The sequence below is a fragment of the Capra hircus genome, chromosome 2 (genome assembly GCF_001704415.2).
Source record: "Capra hircus breed San Clemente chromosome 2, ASM170441v1, whole genome shotgun sequence".
Taxonomy (NCBI): domain Eukaryota; kingdom Metazoa; phylum Chordata; class Mammalia; order Artiodactyla; family Bovidae; genus Capra; species Capra hircus.
Window position 1 is genome coordinate 36,760,875 of NC_030809.1, and position 20,687 is coordinate 36,781,561.

Here is a 20,687-nt window from a genome sequence, read left to right on the forward strand (position 1 = left end):
AATAAGATTAATTTATATTAGGACAACACTGTTATAAAATTTCTAGTCAACCAAATTTATAAAATCCTCAAAGTGTGATAACTTGTGTGCAAGGGTTTACAGAGACTGGCACTCTGTTACTTGCTGGTAATTGTATAAATGGGTAAAAACTGGTAGGAATGCACTCTGATTAATGGCAGCAGGAATTACAAACACGTCTCCTTCTGTAAAGCAATTCCACCTCTAGGCATTTGTCCCATGAGTACACTTGTATGTTTGAGAACGACTCCTATGAGGTTTTTTTTGTTGATGTATTGTTTGTAATAAAGGGCCTCCCAGGTGGTGCTAGTGGTAAAGAACCTGCCTGCCAATGCAGTAGACTTAAAAGAAGCAGGTGAGATCCTGGGTTATTACTGTTTGTAATATAAAAAAGATTAGAGACTGCAGTTGGGTCTGCAGGCTGTGTTGTAGCCATCTCCACGGTTGCTTGGAAGCAGAAACTTCCTTTCCCTCTGCCCCCTCCTCCACCCCACCCCTAGGCTCCCTGGTCCCAGCTCCTGTCCAGTCACATGAACACTAGCAGCTCAGAGGAGGTATCCTGGGTTTCCTGGTTCTGTGGGCTCCTTAGCAATGAATTCTCTGGTTTAGTGGATGAAGACTACATCTAGGATAAATTCAGTGTCACTGGACTCAATAAGAAGGTGCCTCACTATAGACTACATATGATCTTGAACCTGGAGCTGGTTATGGAGTTGGAAGACAACACCAACAAGAATGACCTGACTAAACAGGCAGCAAAAAATGCTTTACAGATGGACCCACACCTGCTATATCCTCACTTTATATTTGAAATTCTTCAAGCTAGGCTTCAGCAGTACGTGAACTGAGAACTTCCAGATGTAAAAGCTGAGTTTAGAAAAAGCAGAGGAACAGGAGATCAAATTGACAACATTTGTTGGATGGTGGAGAAAGCAAGGGAATTCCAGGAAAAAAAACATCTCTTTCTGCCTCATTGATTATGCTAAAGTCTTTAACCGTGTGGATCACAACAAACTGTAGAAAATTCTTCAAGAAATGGGAATACTAGACCATCTTATCTGTCTCCTGATAAACCTGTATGCAGGTCAAGAAGCAACAATTAGAACTGGACATGGAACAATGGTTTGGTTCAAAATTAGGAAAGAAGTATGTCAAGGCTGTAGATTGTCACTCTGCTTATTTAACTTCTATGCAGGGTACCTCATGCAAAATGCTGGGCTGGATGACTCAAGCTGGAATCAAGATTGCCAGGTGAAATATCAAAAATCTTAAATATGCAGATGATACCACTCTGATGGCAGAAAGTGAAGAAGAACTAGAGAGCTTCTTGAGGGTGAAAGAGAAGAGTGAAAAATCTAGCTTAAAACTCAGCATTCAAAAAACTAAGATCATGGCTTCTGGTCTCATCACTTCATAGCAAATGGAAGGGGAGAAAAGTGCAAACAATGACAGACTTTATTCTTGAGCTCCCAAATCACTGCAAAATTAAAAGACACTTCCTCCTTGGAAAGAAAGCTATTTCAAACCTAGACAGTGTATTAAGAAACAGAGAGATGACTTTGCCAAGAAAGGTCCTTATAGTCAAAGCTATGGTTTTTCCAGTAGTCATGTATGGATGTGAGAGTTGGACCAGAAGAAAGGCTGAGTACTGAGGAATAATTGATGCTTTTGAATTGCGGTGCTAGGGAAGACTTGAGAGTCCCTTGAAGAGCAAACCAGTCAATCCTAAAAGGAACCAACCCTGAATATTCATTGGAAGGACAGATGCTAAAGCTGAAACTCCAATACTTTGGCTACCTGATGCGAAGAGCTGAATCATTGGAAAGACCCTGATGCTAGGAAAATTGAAGGCAAAAGGAGAAGGTGGCAGCAAAGGATGAAATTGTTAGATAGCATCACTGACTCAATGGAGATGAATTTGAGCAAAGTCTAGGAAATAGTGAAGGACAGAGAAGCCTGGTGTGCTGCAGTCCATAGGATTACAAAAAGTTGGACACAACTTAGTGACTGAATAACAATGCATCCTCATCAACTGTGGCATTGCTCAGATGTTGGAAGAGTACCAACAGGAAGACTTTGGCTACTGAGCCTGTGTGTACGGTGGAAACCAACTAATGCTTCCCAGTGGCCTTTCAGACATCCCAACTGAGGCCATGATAAGTTCTACTGCCTCAAATGCTTGGATGTGTACACACAGAAGTCACTGAGGTGCCAACACATGGATGGCATCTACTTTGGCACTGGTTTCCCTTACATGCTCTTCACAGTACACCCAAGTACTGACCAAAGAGGTGCACCAACCAGATTGTGTCCAGGCTCTATGGTTTCAAGGTCCATCCTGTGGTCTTCCAGCAGCAGCTCCAAGCTACCAGCAACTTTAAGAGCCCTGTTAAGACGGTTCGCTGATGCCTCACCTGACCTGACCCTCAGTCTTTGACACATTCATTACTTTGCTGCCACCTTTTCAGGATCACTCTATGATTTATGTTTAAATTAGCCATTATTGTGGCGGGAATATAAAATAAAGTGCAAGAAAAGGCAAAAACAAGATCAGAAACAACCAAAGGGCCTATCAATAAAGAATTAGTTAAATGAAGAATGTGGTACTGCCATCCATGCAATGGAGTACTACACAACCAACTAAATGAACAAAGAAGCTTTTTGTAGTGATGTGGAACAATATCCTTTTTATGCATCACTGTGGAAAATTCTCAGAGAGATGGGAATACCAGACCACTTGACCTGCCTCTTGAGAAATCTGTATGCAGGTCAGGAAGCAACAGTTAGAACTGGACATGCAACAACAGACTGGTTCCAAATAGGAAAAGGAGTAAGTTAAGGCTGTATATTGTCACCCTGCTTATTTAACTTCTATTCAGAGTACATCATGAGAAATGCTGGACTGGAAGAAACACAAGCTGGAATTAAGATTGCTGGGAGAAATATCAATAACCTCAGATATGCAGATGACACCACCCTTATGGCAGAAAGTGAAGAGGAACTCAAAAGCCTCTTGATGAAAGTGAAAGGGAAGAGTGAAAAAGTTTGCTTAAAGGTCAACATTCAGAAAACGAAGATCATGGCATCTGGTCCCATCACTTCATGGGAAATAGATGGGGAAACAGTGGAAACACTGTCAGACTTTATTTTGGGGGGCTCCAAAATCACTGCAGATGGTGATTGCAACCATGAAATTAAAAGATGCTTACTCCTTGGAAGAAAAGTTATGACCAACTTAGATAGTATATTCAAAAGCAGAGACGTTACTTTGCCAACCTAGATCCGTCTAGTCCAGGCTATGGTTTTTCCAGTAGTCATGTATGGATGTGAGAGTTGGACTGTGAAGAAAGCTGAGCGCCAAAGAATTGGTGCTTTTGAACTGTGGTGTTGGAGAAGACTCTTAAGAGTCCCTTGGACTTCAAGGAGATCCAACCAGTCCATTCTGAAGGAGATCAACCCTGGGATTTCTTTGGAAGGAATGATGCTAAAGCTGAAACTCCAGTACTTTGGCCACCTCATGTGAAGAGTTGACTCACTGGAAAAGACTCTGATGCTGGGAGGGATTGGGGGCAGGAGGAGAAGGGGACAACAGAGGATGAGATGGCTGGATGGCATCACTGACTCGATGGACATGAATCTGAGTGAACTCCGGGAGTTGGTGATGGACAGGGAGGCCTGGCATGCTGCGATTCATGGGGTCGCAAAGAGTCGGACGTGACTGAGCAACTGAACTGAACTGAATTGAATACTGTGCACGCTTAAATACACATTTAATTTTTTACTTGCTAAAAATAAATAAGATTATGGTTATCTTTTAAAAGGAATGAAAAAAAGAAAAAAATATGAAAAAATGCATTGGTTTTTCATATCTTATGTTCCAGCACTAAAATGTTTTCTCTAGCACCTGGGAAATGCACTAAAAGCAGTACAGATAATTAAAATGCCCTCTATATGTTAAAAAGGGAGTAAACAAGCCCAGTGGATCCATTTTCCTTTAAAACTCCATTATTATGTACTTGAATAAATGCTAATTAATCCCTTAGATTAGGATTTATCCCTGAAATGTCACCACCTGTATGTTACCATTACCAGTTCATTCAGTATTTTAGTGTGTTAATTAAAAGAATGTCATATGATTCAGTAGTTTAACCCATGGCTTGTTTCTAGGTTGTGCCCTTTCATCATTGCTCTGTTTAATTGGTAGGTTTTTACCATTAAAAACAGAACTTTGGATAACTAGTATTTTTCATATTAAACTGAAATTTCTTTATTTGGTTTTCAAATCAACATGATTATCTTGATATAAATACTTATTTAAAAAAATATATAATTTATTAAAAGCCTTAAAAATTATAAATAGCGCTAGATAATTTACTCATCCTAGAATGGCTATTTCTAAGGAGAATCAAGAATGGAAATTTCATTCTTAATTCATGTATGTGTGTATATGTCCATATTCATTTTCACATGTATGTACCTGACAAGTAAGCATATTGCTTTTGATACCATGTAAAACTGGTCTCCCTGCAAGCTCCCCATTTTCCAGAAACTTTGGAATCTCATAGGAGATTCAGTTCAAGCCAGAAAAGAATCAATATGAAAAGATTTTCAGTTTTTCGTAGCTCCTGTGAACCCAGAATTATAATATAGTATGAAATTAGCATTCTAATACAATGGTTAAGAGGACAGGTATAAAGGTTAAGTAGCCTGCACTTCAAATTCCCAGATTTAAGAGCTACATACCTCTTGGGAAAATTAGTTATTAGAATCATAGTTTCCTAATATGCAAATTGCTTATAGTAACAACTATTTCATGAGGGTGCTTCCCTGATAGCTCAGTTGTTAAAGAATCCGCCTGCAATGCAAGAGATCCCAGTTAGATTTCTGGGTCGGGAAGATCTGCTGGACAAAGGATAGGCTAACAACTACTCCAGTATTCTTGGGCTTCCCTGGTGGCTCAGCTGGTAAAGAATCCACCTGCAATGAGGGAGACCTGGGTTTGATTCCTGGGTTGGGAGGATCCCGACATGAGGTGGTAAAAATTAAATGAGAAAAATTACATTAATGCTTAACATGTATGCTAAATTGCTTTTGCCGTGTCCGACTCTTTATGACCATATGGCCTGTTGCTCACCAGGCTCCTCTGTTCATAGGATTCTCCAGGCAGGTATACTGGAGTAGGTTGCTATGCTCTCCTTCAGGGTATCTTCCTGAGCCAGGGATAGAACCTGCAACTCCTATAACTCCTGCATTACAGGCAGATTCTTTACTGCTGAACCACCAGGGAAGCCCCATTAATGCTCAAAGTATTGCTGAAAAAATGACAGCTCTTAATATAATAAAAACTGTTAACATATTTTCATTTTATTTTATTTTAATACATACAGTTCCTCAGGTAGAGTTGCAACTCAGTAAGTCTGTGGTCATTTAATTATGTTATTGATGGCACACCAATTAACCACCAGAAATACAAAAGCTACCCCCCCTACTTTTTTTAATTTTTGATTTTGCTTGAATAATGAAACTTATTCTATATCCTTAGGGAAATTTGTTTTTTTTTTGGCTATCTCAAAGATAAGAAACCACTATTGGTTCCACACCTTGATCTTTAATATTTATACATGACAACTTCCAAATAGACCTCAGAAATGATATTAGTGTAGGGAGAACAGTATGTCAGAATACTTTAAGATGGGCCGAAAGACTACTATTTTAATTACTGAGGCTCTTCATTCTGACAAATAGCTGCCTTGATTGACTCAGTTTTTCATAAGCACTTTTGATCCAAATTCTCTAAGGTGGTGTTCCACAGGAGAAAATAAAACCCACCAAATATTAATATAAACATGTTTAATTATTGCTTGACAGTTAGCTAACAGCATATGTAAGAAAAAGTACATTGGGGAAAACAATAAATCCAGGAGTGAGTTCGACTGGAAGTTTAAAAATTAGATAAACCAGTGATGATGCAGTTTTTTTTTTCTTCTAAGAGGTAGAAGAAATAAGTTCAAATATGGTATCCAAAAAGGGCACTGTGACTTTAGGTGGAATTACACCAGAACTAGTGTCCAAAGTCATCCAGAATGAGTCATTCAGTAATCAAGAGTCACCCCGTGATACTTCTGAGCAGTAAGTAATATATTGACTATAAAAAATTCCCCAACTTTTCAGCCCTTCATATAGTGACATAATTTTCAGTAAAACTTTGTCGTTCCTTTCATGAATTTCCCTACTTATTGATCTCAGCTGGCTTGTTTTGCTACAAAGAGTGTGACAGAAGTGATGGTGTGTCAGTACAGTCTAGCTCTCCAAAGGCCTTGAATTCTTTCATCTTCCTTGAATTCCTGCTTTTGCCATTACAGCAAGCCCAGGTCAATCTTTTGGAGGAAATACTTAGGTGAACAGCTGAGGACTAAATAGCTTTAAAGCTAAGCCCAGCCTAAAATTGTTCAATCCCAGAATTGTGAGCTAATAAATATGTTGGGTTAAGCCACTATGTTTGGAGTTAGTAATAGCCAGCTGTTAAAATTGATGCCAGTTATGGTAAGGCAAGAGGTTTCTTAAAGGCCAGAAAATCCATCAGATATGGAGCTAGGTCTTAGCCAATGCTTAAGGATATGGGAGTGGGATCTTGTTTCAACAGCAAAGAGGAAATTGGCAAAGGCTAGAAAAAATTTCATGGCTCAAGCAAGTATACTAAGGGTAGGGCCAGAAGGCTTCAGGCTCAGTGAGGAGCTGGAGAGAAATCAGTAACCTACACTTCAGACTTGGAAGAAAAAAAAAATTCTTTTTGGAACTCATTGGAAAATAGGGTGTTTAAAGCTCAAATAGTCTGACCAATTTCAGACAGTTTGAGGCTGACACCAGCCTTACTAAAACTGGGCAGACCCGAGCTTGCAGGTGGCAGACTTCAGTCACTAAAGCTGAGACCCAGCGAGTAATGAGACAAGGAAGGGAAGAAATGTCATGCTGTGCAGAGAGCAGAAGAAGAAATTCCAGGCACATATATTAATACCATCCCTCTGCTCACAAGTCTTCTCTTAGCCACTTCCTTCCTTTAGGCTTTCCAAACAGAGTATGTTTTATTGTACTATAGTATTTACAACATGATGATAATTTTAAATGTTAGTCACTCAGTCATGTCTGCCTCTTTGTGACCAGGGTATGACCATCAGGTAGGCCTGTGTATGGGTAACATGTTAGTTATAGACCAGATTAAAAGGAAACAGAAATAATGCAGACTGCCAAAGGGTTCTGCAAACTTCTGACAATTCTGTCTTAAAGGCTAATGCAAGGAATCAAAAGGAGGCCCTAAGGCTTGGGTAGATACTATGGAGTTGTTGGATATTGGAGAGACTGCTTAATCCCTACTCTGGATGCAGCCTCCTCTGAGAAATTATAGACATTAGATTTTAGAAAGTACAGCACAGAACTTCCTGGGAGTCCAGTGAAGACTCCACACTTCTACTGCCGGTCGTATGGGTTCAATCCCTGGCTGGGGAACTAAGATCCCCCATGCCACTCTGTGTCACCAAAAAAGAAAAAAAAAAGAATAAATAAAGAAAAGGGTGCCTAGTATTTGGAAAGTTTGGAAAACTTGTTTGCAGGAATAACTTGTAATTGTGCTGAAATTTTAATATGAAACATAGAAGACAAACAAAGAAAAGATAAAGAAATGGCCATGGTCTTTGGATATACAAAGATTAGTAGTGTGACTCTAAATTTATTCTGAGAGAAACTAGACATGGAAACAGAATTCAGACTGCATAGGGCATAAGCTACAGAAAGGGAGAGAAATCAGACTTTAAAATAAAACTGAAGTTGATTTTATTATATTTTGAGGTGGAAATTTATTCACTAAGATTATATTATATAAGTTAAAAGTTTAATTGCCTAGGTATAATTAGAAAACACCAACCTAAACAATAGATGTAAAAGGACAATGAGAGAGAAAAATCAAGATACTTATTTTATAAAATAAGAGTTCCACAGAAAAATTATATACATCTTTATGTTTTCTAAGACAATGCTTTGCTCTCCTTTGCTTATTATATTTTTGAATTCAGTTGACCAAAGTGAATAGCAAAGCAAGAGATGATATATCTTTCATGTAGCAAATTCTAAACATTCCCCAAATTCTGATCTGTCAACAGATGTCAACAGCTTAAAGTTCTCAACTAGTAAAATGTTTGTACCATTCAAATCATACACCTTGTTAAAATCAATTGTCTTACCAGGGTACTGTTATCACCTGAAAAATAATTAATGGTCAGTTTTTCATAATTTTGACTGTGAAACATTCTTATTGTACACTAAAATTTTCTGAGCTTTTTCTTAAACTCATGGCCATTGCCTAGATAGAATATATCTATTTGAATTGCAATATAATAGTTTATTATAACTAACAAAGAAGGAGCTCCAAATGCAAATGAAATGCAGATTCAAGTGAGCTGCTAAGGTCATTTGGTTACATGCTAGAAAATAATTCAAGGATAGGTATAACCACCATCAAGCGTTGATCCCCAAAGAAAGAGTGTAGGAACTATTGAAGTTGAATTTTGACTTGTGAAGAAATGGAATCTGTATTGAAAAAAAGTGTGCTCAGTAGGAATGCTGGTTCAAACAAAGGAAGAAAAAAACCCATTATCTAGTTTTAAAAATGATAAAAGCATTTCCAAAGGATTTCCTTTTTTAGTTATTCCTTAAGTATACTTGAGGTCACTTCTCTGGGCAGAAGAGTGACTGATAATATTTGTGACTTATCTCTCTTTTTGTCAGAATGTTTTTAAGAGTATTTTCATAGTTGATGATCAATTTGATTCATTTTATTTGAGGAGAATCATCGCCACCAGAGAACAAAAACATCTCATATTGGAAAATTAATTTACTTTTTTAAAAAAGCAATCATATTCTGTGAAAAGTAGGGAGAAATTACAGTGACTCCACTGAGGCCTCAATCTTGAACATAATATACCCATTGCTCTCTCAGGATTTTCCTGTTTTCGGTGACAATCAAGGTTATAAAACTTTTATGTTTTCATTGCTTGGAAATTCATGAAATGAAAACAAGATAATTTTTTCTTTTTCTCTACCTGGAGATGTTTATTCATGGAGCTTCAGGAGTTGCTTTCTAACACAGGAGGAATTTTATTCTCTCTCTACTCTTTCTTGAACAGAATAGGTGTATACTTTTTGGGTGAGATTGAGGAGGAACATTTCAGCTATAAGAGATAAAAGGAAAGAGACAACTGTCCTCTATATCACAATTTTCAATCCTTGGACAGCTGATTCATCACATGGATCCATCTCACATTTAACGTTTCCAAATTACTGCCAAGGAATGCGAATTACATATATTACCTGGGAAGTTTCCTATTCTATTTTCTCCTAAAATTAAAGGAAGTTATTTCCAAAAGTTTATTGGTACCATCCACAACATTTGTGCATTGTTTGGATAAAACTGACTTTTCTTTAGCAAGTCTAATGCTAGTTCCTTTTACACAGTCCCTTTTGTAGTTAGCATTAAAACAAACATAAGAGAACACATCACACATACACAAAAACGTGGAAACTGCTTTCATTTGAATTATACAAAGATAAACAGCGACTAATTCTCCTCAAAATCAGTTGTCCAAAGTCTCACCAGGCTCACCTTTCCCTACAAAATAGAATTATTACATTAAAAAGAGGGTGAGATGTATGGAGAAAGTAACGTGGAAACTTATATTACCATATGTAAAATAGCCAACAGGAATTTGCTGTATGTCTCAGGAAACTCAAACAGGGGCTCTGTATCAACCTAGAGGGGTGGGATAGGGTGGGAGATGGGAGGGAGATTCAAAAGGGAGGGGGTGTATGTATACCTATGGCTGATTCATGTTGAGGTTTGACAGAAAACAAAATTCTGTAAAGCAATTATCCTTCAATTAAAAAATAAATAAATTTTAAAAAAGAAAAAACTCAAAAAAAGCTTTTCAAAATCTAGAAGATGGGTTTTTGTTGTTTCAGTAGGTCAAAATTTTCCTTAGGTATATAGTTAACAATTACAACCGAGATATGCTCTGTAAAATACTTTAGTCTTCTGATTACTGTTGTGTTTTTAAAAATATTTTTGACTTGAGATTACTAGATAGTTAAAATAGGAAAAAGGAGTCCAAAATGGCGGTGGCTACGAGGTCTGTGTTTTCTTTTCCCTTGCTCCCTCCTTCCCTCTCTCCTTTCACACTTTTCATGGGTCTTACCTGCAAGTGGATTCAGAGGATTCTCATCCAATTGTCATCAGGTTAATTCATTAGCCAAGAATTCTTAGACCCAAGATATCAACATGATCTTTTTAAAAGGATAAATTCCACTGAGATGAACGAACAATTTTTCTTACTGAGTCACTGTCACTTTTACAAAATGGTCAATGATGTATTTCGCTTCTAGAAGGAAAAACAGAGGATGCAAGAGAGTAGAGGATAAAGTGATCATTGCAAACATGAGGATCAAAAAACTGCCTAGTGAAGAATAATTGACATTTTTCTTCATACAGACTAAATGTGCATTGACTCTGCTTATCCATAAAATATGGTAAATTTCCATGAGCTTCTGCTTGCAAGATAAATCATAATTTCTTCTAGGTTTTGAATTTAATGTCAGATCCCTTCACATATCTATTGTTTGAAAGATAGAATTTAAATTCCTATTTTAAAATATAGTGGACTAACTGTATATTTATTTATTTATTTAAATATTTGAAACTGAAGTACAGAAAGTAGAGTCATATCCTCTTGATTAGTTGTTTTTGTTTCGCTTTTACTCCCATTCTCTCCTTACTCCCATTTCTGTCCTCTCCTCGAAAGCAACTTGGTCGAAGTTTTAATTATGCAAAATTGCAAAATATGTAGTACTATTTTGTAATATGTATTAAGCTACAGGCTTGTTCCTTTCTTATTTTAATGTTCACTCAGCACTGTGGTTATGGAAGATATACCCATGGCTCTCTGCTTATATGTAGTCTGTTGCTTATAAAAGCTGTAGAGTACTCTGTAGTGTTGTAGATTATTAAAAAAAAAATACTGATTTTAGAAGATGACAGTGTTAGTTCCTATTTCTCCTATAAGACATAGCTATAAACTTTGTGGTGTAAAAGAGCAAAAATATCAGCAGATCATTTTTACTATTCTGGAGTTGAGAAGTTCAAAATGATTTGACAAGGATTGGTTTCTTTCAAAGTTTCTAAGAAAATCCGCTGATCAGTTCTGCTGGAGTTTGGAGGTCCACGGCTTCCCTTGGATTGTGGTTTCTTTCTTATCTTCAAATTCAGCAGTGTTTCATTTGCCACTCTCTCTCTGCTTCTGAAGATCTGCCTCGGCTTCTGTCCTCACGTCACCTTCTCGAACTGTGACCCTCCTGTCTCTCTCTTTGAACGATCCTTGTGATTACATTGGGCCCACCTAAATAATCCAGAAAAATCTCGCTATCTCAAAACCCTTAACTTGATACTCCAAGATGATACAGATTCCTCACAAGGCTGTCCATCCCACCAACTGCAAACTACTCAGACGTAGGATTGTCAAGGACTCAGCTTGTGTTCAGTAAGCATCCTTCACTGGTATCATTCCTGAACCAATGGTGTTGCATGCAAGTTAGTCACAAGTTCCTGACACTTAAATTCCTCAGACGTTATCCTCTCTCCATTTCAGCAAGCTAACCAGTTTTGTCCTATCCAGGCAATGTTCAATTTCCCATGCCTTCATTTCCTTCTTGCTCATAGGTTTATGCACCTCCATTGCTTAAGTGAGTCTGATCTTTCCTGAAGCAAGGACTGGCTGGTATTGCCTGGAAAATTCTACCCTGGGCACTATTTTTTTTTTTAAACAAGCATAAAAATTCCTTATACTGAGGTACGTAAGACTTTAGTTACCTTTTTAACATGGGCAAGCATAATCTTATATCAGAGAGGAAAAAATAATCACACAAATTGCTAAATTAAATTTATCTACTGAAATAGCTCATGTACTCACTGATTAAGAGTTTTGTTCATTCTCTTGGTTGTGTTAACTTTTTGAGATCAGGGACAGCAGCCTTTGAGGATGTCAAGATCATGACTGGACACATAAATGTCCTGCATTTGGATGGGTGTATATAATCTTTACTGATATGCTTAAATGTATAGATTGATTATCAGCTTTACTGCCCCCAGTATGGGTTGACTTTTTCTCTTTCCCCTACTCTGGTGGAATGCAACTGATTCTAATGCATTTTCCTTCAAACAAAATTTTTTATTTCACCTTTGATTGGCTTGTGACTCCTGCTGATTGACAGGCAAGTCTACAGCTGTGGGTTCTCTTTTGAAGCTATTTTATCTTTTCTCTTTGACTCTCTTTTAATTTGATTGGATTCACTTTTGGAGCACCCTGTAGAAAGAACCCTGATTACTCTCTTTTCCACTGCGACTTGGTAGATGGCAAAGCGCACTCAGAGGTCTTATTCCTTCTTTGTTAGTACTGGCTGCCCGTGGAAGCCCTGGGAGTGCTTATCTTGGTTGGCAGATAACTGCTCCCAGGTTTAAACTTCAAAGGCAAAACCCAGGCAGCCTCAAAGAAGGAAATTTCAGTCAGCTTCAAGGGGTGAGTGCACTGGTCGTGTGGCAACTTTTGGAAATGTGAAAGACTCACTGAGAATTCATGCTAGCCTCAAGATCTCCAGGTCACTTTCTCACATTTGGATAGTAATTGCAAGGTCCTGGGAAAGCATTGACTCCTAGTTCTCTCAGCAAGGAGAGCGAGACTCTCAGTGGGAGGGCTGCCATTGAGAGCATGTACTGACATCATAGCCAAGGACTCCTCAGAGAGTCTCCAGCTGCAGTAAGAAGGTGGCTCCCCACAGCAATACTCATTAGCTGTTGCAGCCCAGCCTGGGGTTTTGTGCCACGACTGGAGAGATTAATGTCCAAAATTGACAAATCACATGTATTCAGTAACTATAGATCAAAGTTCCACAAGGAACCCTCACAACTGTGTGTGTGTTTCCTTAAACAAAGTAATCTATTAATGCCTATAGCATATTTTTGTAGTCCTGAAGTTAGGATGGCTAGAATATCAAGGAAAAATAATATTCTCATTTTTCCCCTAATAATGATGACATAATGACAACCCATTCTTGATTACCTCTTCCTTTATTTTTTCATATACACACACACAACACACACAATTTTAAGTGGACTCACTTACTGAGCACACAGTGGAAAAGCCCTGATTATTCCTTTTTTCATTGCTACTGTCTATTTATGAAAGAAAGAGAGAAAGATATTTAGAGTAATCCCCTGTTTCTTAGTGCTCTGAGCCTCTGCTTACTCTGTGGTAGGCTTTATTTTCAGTCTGCTTCTTAACTTCTCTAAGCATTATTGGTTTTTAAAAAATGAGCCTCGTTGTAGTTAGCAACCTTATATGGTTGTTGTAAGGAGTTCAGTTCAGTTTAGTCGTTCAGTCGTGTCTGACTCTTTGCGACCCCATGAACCGCAAGCACACCAGGCCTCCCTGTCCATCACCAATTCCCAGAGTCCACCCAAACTCATGACCATTGAGTCGGTGATACCATCCAACCATCTCATCCTCTCTCGTCCCCTTCTCCTTCTGCCCTTAATCTTTACCAGCATCAGGGTCTTTTCAAATGAGTCAGCTCTTTGCATCAGGTGGCCAAAGTACTGGAGTCTCAGCTTCAACATCGGTCCTTCCAATGAACTCTCAGGACTGATCTCCTTTAGGATGGACTGGTTGGATCTCCTTGCAGTCCAGGGGACTCTCAAGAGTCTTCTCCAACACCTCAGTTCAAAAGCATCAATTCTTCAGTGCTCAGCTTTCTTTATAGTCCAGCTCTCATATCTATACATGACTACTGGAAAAACCATAGCCTTGACTAGACGGACCTTTGTTGACAAAGTAACGTCTCTGCTTTTTAATATGCTGTCTAGATTGGTCATAACTTTTCCTCCAAGGATTAAGTGTCTTTTAATTTCATGGCTGCAATCACCATCTGCAGTGATTTTGGAGCCCAGAAAAATAAAATCAGTTGTAAGGAGTTAATGAGATAATATTAAGTATTCAATAGATGTAATTGGTTATTGTTATTGTTCCATTCCTAATTATTCCCTTTAGAAGTCTCTGGTACAGTATGCACTTGTTTGTGTAGGAGTCAAGTCTGGAAAGGAAAAAGAAGGAGGTTAATCTGGCTCTCATCCTAACAACTGATGCCCATGTTGTCCTTCCCTGTCCTTTTCTTTTAGATTCTTTGAACGTTGGCCTCCTACTTGGTTGCTTTCCACTCCATTTTTAACCTTCACACTCTGGATCTCCTGGGAACTTGGAGGTGTCTCTCAGTACTGGTCCTGACCCTGCCTGACTCCAGTCTCTTGGGCTTTTCTTGCTTGTCCAGCAGGGAAATGTCTTTTGTCACCAGCTCTTTCCTACGGGGTTCCACTAAAAGAAACTTCAAGCTCCAGTAAATGTTCTCTTCATCTGAAGGTAGAACAGAGAACCAGGTTGGTGGATGGTGAAGTACCGGTATCACATGATACCTGGAACCATCATACTCTTCAATATGTGGGCTGCTATTAACAGTGTGCCCACTCTGCTAGTCTTCTAACTGTATAATGGGTTTCTCTAGAGGCCCTGTTTTTTTGTCCTGCTAGTCTTGCTTTTCATGGGAAAAGTCATTATACATCTGAATTTCAATTGTAAATGTTCCCAATTTCCCCCAGGGTTCCTGACACTAACATCTGCATTATTATCCAAATATCTTCAGGGATAATGTTGAACCACACTGAACAACCAACTGTTTCTGATGATTTACCAAAAAAGATGCTAATACTTGCATAAGGGCAAGGTCTTAATGCACTGTCTGGTACACAGGGGGCACTCAATAATTTGCCTATTATGAGCAGAATGCTCCATAATATGGCTTATAATCCCTTTTTGAGAAATGATGATAACTGTTTAGAAATGGTATATGATGAACAAAGACTTTTAATATCTTAATTCTGTGTATTTATTGTCCAAGAAAATATGGTTAAATAAAATATTAGAAAAGAGGAGTCTGTTACTCCTCTCATGACATGGTGGCCACTGATGACACATTGAAGCTTATCCACAAGTCTTTATTTATGTGTGAGTTCATTCAGTTCTCTTAGAATTATCTCTTCTTCCTCTCTACCCTATTATTCAATCACTTCTTCAATTTCCCTGTCCCCCCACACACATGTTCACAAGTTTGGAGCTTAGTTACCAGTCTGAGTTACCTTCAGACCAACAATTGGGTCCATATTTGCAAATAAGTGGGTTGAACTATTATCCAACTATGGTATCTCACTTAGCAGTGACTTCACCTTTTTGAGCAAAGGCTACTGAGGGACATCAATTGTCTATAGACTATCTACATTCTTGCTCTTTCCATTAAAGAATAATCACATGGATCACAAGGAAAAATACTGGACACCACTCAACAACTGAATAAAATGTTAACATCTACAAACAGTTAACATACATATTTTATGGTTGGAGAAAATATAGAGGGCTGCATTTCGAGAGATTGAAATGCGATGGTGGTGAAGGGGGGGAGGAATGACTCTATTTCTTCTGGATTATCATCAGTTAACAATGACTACTGAGTACTTATCACACGCCAGAAAGTGGTCCAGGTAGTAGAGACAAAAGCAACCTTGAATAAGATGAACAAAGTCCCTGTCTTGGTAGAGTTTGTCATAGAGTCAGGAATGCAAGCATATAAAAAGGTATTACTTTTATAATATACTAGAGTGTGTTCAGTGTTCTGATGTGAAAAGTGGAGGGTTCTAAAGGATCATGTATGAGAAATCCCTAAACATCCATGGGTATTTGTGTGTTTGGAAAGTTGTCAAGGAAAAATATTTAAAGGAAATACCATCTAAGGTGAGATTTGAAAGATGAGGCAGAATTAGCTAATATAAGGGGTAAAAAGGGGAGCATGTTTCAGGCAACAGAAATAACATGTGAAGACAGGAACGAGAGGCTTGGTGGGCTACAGTCCATTGGGTCACAAAAGAGTCAGCAGGACTTAGTGGCTAAACAACAACAAAATCATAAATTTCCACATCCTAACCCCTGGAACCTGAGATAGGCTATGTTATGCAAAGGGAATTATAGTTTCAAATGGAATTAAAGCTGCTAATCAGCTGAATTTAAGGAGCTTATCCAGGACTTTGTGGATGAACTCAATGTCATTGCAACAGTCTTTTAAAGAGGAAGGGAGGCAAAACAGGAAGTTGGAGTCAGAGATTTGAAAATGCTACATTGCTGATTTTGAAGATGGAGGAAAGCAGCCATGAACTGAGGGATACAAGAAGCCTTAAGAAGCTGAGTAAAGCAAGCAATTAAACTCTACCCTGAGAGCCTAGAAGGAATGCAGGCACATTGACACCTTAACTTTGATTCAGAGAAACCTATTTTGGATTTCGGAGCTCCAGAAATATAAACCAACACTGATATGTTGTTCTAAGGCATTAGGGGTGTGGTAATTTGTTATAGCAGCCATTGGAAATATCTAGGTATCAGTTCAGTTCAGTTCAGTCTCTCAGTCTTGTCTGACTCTTTGCAACCCCATGAACCACAGCACGCCAGGCCTCCCTGTCCATCACCAACTCCCAGAGTCCACCCAAACCCATGTCCATTGAGTCAGTGATGCCATCCAACCATCTAATCCTCTGTCGTCCCCTTCTCCTCCTGCCCTTAATCTTTCCCAGCATCAGGGTCTTTTCAAATGAGTCAGCTCTTTGCATCAGGTAGCCAAAGTATTGGAGTCTCAGCTTCAACATTGGTCATTCCAATGAACACCCAGGACTGATCTCCTTTAGGATTAACTGGTTGGATCTCCTTGCAGTCCAGGGGACTCTCAAGAGTCTTCTCCAACACCTCAGTTCAAAAGCATCAATTCTTCAGTGCTCAGCTTTCTTTATAGTCCAATTCTCACATCCGTACATGACTACTGGATAAACCATAGCCTTGACTAGATGAACCTTTGTTGGAAAAGTAATGTCTCTGCTTTTTAATATGCTGTCTAGGTTGGTCATAATAGAGATGGAAAAAGTAGAGATATTTGAAAGATATTTCAGGGGCAGGAGTGAAAAATAGGGTTCAGTTTTATAAGCAAGAGGAAAGTGAGTTAACAAGAGTTAGTTCTTCCCTCATCCAAAAAAAAGAAAAAAAGGTTTTCTAGTGTTTTATCAATTACAGTTGGAGAAATCCTCATACTAATATGACCTATAACAATAAATTCGACTAGTGTATTTGACTCAAAGTAACTGAATAATATTAAGACATTAAAGACAAAGATGGATACATTTGGTGCAAATGACTAATTATTTATTTCTCTGGGTATTTTAGCATCAATACTTCATTAGGTTGATGACAGATTCACATAGTTCAGATATTGATATTCTGCCAAATGCCACATATAAATAAATAAAATTAAACATTAGATTTTAAGGCATATAAGTAACAGCTTCCATAAGGTTGTAAAATGTTACATGTTCTAGGAAAGCCCTGTGGCTCTAAGGATTGACAGACATTACTTAGATAAGAAAAGAAAATAAGACTATTTGGGAAACTTGGTGAGATTTAATTTAGCTGGGAAGAAAATAAATAACAGACATGTAGTTCAGAAAATAATACTTAATATTACTTTAGAATTCAATCAGCATATCTGGCAACTATTCAAAACCAGGCTACTCACCAGATGAAAGGTCATCTCCTTTTTGAAAACTGTTTCTTACTCATCTTTTCTCACTCCTTTTCCAGAACTACTCTTTTTCTTCTCTATGGTTCAATGATGTGTCAATTCTCCTATATTATGTTTCATATCCTTCACTAAATGACAACTATTTATACATCTATTTTTCCTTTTCATGATATTTTTAACCACTTGAAGGCAAAAACTGTGTCCAGTTCATCTTTTGTGTTTGTCATAGAATCCAGCACAATGCCTTATATAAAGACCTAGTGAGTGATGGAAAAGTAAAGGAAGATGCATGTCAAGGGCTTGATTCCAAGTTCATAATTATTTGATATAAACTTGAGGAAAGTCATTTCACATCTTTGAGTCTAGTTTTCTATTTGACTCATGACTTCAGTCTCATGACACAAGGAAAGCTATTACACTTAAAAGAAGCAAGTATATTTGGATGAAGAGAGATCTGTCATAAGTCTGCTTAACTTATTACACAGGACAAGGGGGCAGCAGAGGAGGAAATGATTAGATAGCATCACCAACTCAATGGACTTGAATTTGAGCAAACTCCAGGAGATAGTGAAGGACAGGGGAACCTGTTGTGCTGCAGTCCAAGGGGTTGCAGAGTCAGACATGACTTAGTGACTGACCAACAACACCAAAACTTACCACAGGAGTCACCATTCAGTTAATGAAGGATGTTGATGAGACACCAGAGGGAAGAAAGCATTTGGGTGAAAACTGAGATGTCTAATAGAAATTTGATTAAATTTCCTACAGTTATACTATGTCAGTTTCTTCCCATCTCCCCATGCAGTTTCCAGTTAAATATTATTTTTCTCTTAATGCTTTATGTAGTTGGATCTATTTCTAGGATACCTCAAAGCTCTGAGTCTGGCCCAGATGTGGGTACTGGGCAAGTGTAAAATCAGGGTGGAAAATCAATGTATACAGTTTAAAGATGTAATAAATGTTTGAGGAAATTTACCTGCTTATTACTCTTATATTTTATATTTTTTAAGAAAAAAATTTATACAACATTCCATTTTTATTTGGATGCTAGTCAAGGCAGAAGACTTCTGAGCATTATTTCAAGTAAACTGGAAATATCAGGGTCATTTTTACTGCCAGCCAGTTCTTATGGTATTTTGTTCCATGAATTTTTGTATTTTGTATTGGTAGTGAGGCTAATGGGGATTCTGCTACCACTTTTGGCCTGTATATGATTGAGATTGAAACTGAAAACTAAGGTATTATGTTCAGTGAAAGAGAAATGAAAGTTGCTATATTGAGGAAATAAAACAGAGATTTTTCCCTTCCTAGGCCAGTCCCATAAAATTTCTTACATCTCTACCCTCTTCTAAGATTTCATTAGAGACCAGAATATGCTACTGTAAAGTTCTTTAGGTTTTTGTTTTCAAGTTGCTGGTGTTGCTAGAGTTTCCTATGGTAGAAAGCCATAGAGATTTGTCCTAAAGCAATAATAGTGAAAAGAAACATTGACACACAGATATCATGATCTGGATGCCATTTAAAAAACTACTCTGTATTGTTATTTATTGTGAACACCAAATATCTTCTTGTTAAACCTGATTCCTGCTTGACATTGAAGAAAACTGGCCATTTTTTAAATAATGTGAATATTCACATGCCACAACAATGGAGGTCAAGAGAAGACACTAAGAGCACCTCAGAAAATCACTCCCCTTTCTCAGAGGTAACAACTAGTCAGACATTTATCACCACAGATTAATTTTGCTTGTTTTTGAGCTTTGTATGAAAGAACTTATACCTATGAGTGCTGGAGTTTGCATATTATGTCAGTGAGCCCTATCCATGCTTGCGTGTAACAGTAAGTCATTCACTGTTTTTGTATAGTGTCATCTGTTATATAAAACTACCACAATTTATGTATTAATTCTACTATGAATGGAAATTCTGGTTGCTTATAATTTTAGTATATTTCAAATAATGGTGCATAACTTTTTTTGTTGTTTGGTGAATATATGCATGCATTTGCTACTCCAAAGAACTGATACTTTTGAACTATGGTGTTGGAGAAGGCTCTTGAGAGTCCCTTGGACTGCAAGGAGATCCAACCAGTCCATTCTGAAGGAGATCAGCCCTGGGATTTCTTTGGAAGGAATGATGCTGAAGCTGAAACTCCAGTACTTTGGCCACCTCATGCGAAGAGTTGACTCATTGGAAAGGACTCTGATGCTGGGAGGGATTGGGGGCAGGAGGAGAAGGGGACAACAGAGGATGAGATGGCTGGATGGCATCACTGACTCAATGGACGTGAGTCTGAGTGAACTCCGGGAGTTGGTGATGGACAGGGAGGTTGCGAATCATGGGGTCACAAAGAGTCGGACACGGCTGAGCGACTGAACTGAACTGAACTGAACTGATATAGCCAGGAGTAGAATTGATAGTTCACAGGATATGTATATGCTCAGATATACCCAGATACAGCCAAACCATTTCCAAACTGGTTGCATGAGTGGTGGTGGTGGTTTAGTCGCTAAGTCTTATCCAACTCTTGCGACCCCATAGACTGTAGCCTGCCTGGGTCCTCTTTCCATGGGATTCTCCAGGCAAGAATACTGGTGAGTTGCCATTTCCATGAGTGCCAGAACTAAAATCAGTTGAGCTAGATAAACACTTAGGGCACAGGGTCTAAGAAGGTTCTCATACTCAGGGTTGACCTTCTACTTGCCTGACCTTGAGGAGACACTCACTCTTTGGATCATGCAGGTGAGAATGAGCTCTGACAGTGAGTGTGTGCTTACATTTTGTGCCCTAGTTGCATTTACCTCACCTGAACTGAACTGAGCCCTGGCCCTGGTTTCCACCAATTTAGGATCATTTAAGAAATCTATTAGAATTCCAGTTTTATTCCTACTTCATTAATTTCTATTATTTAAAAG

The 20,687-nt window shown here is 38.3% G+C and overlaps 1 pseudogene; it reads left to right on the forward strand.

Moving 5' to 3' along the window:
• LOC102173514 lies at positions 549-2,424 on the forward strand (annotated as a pseudogene).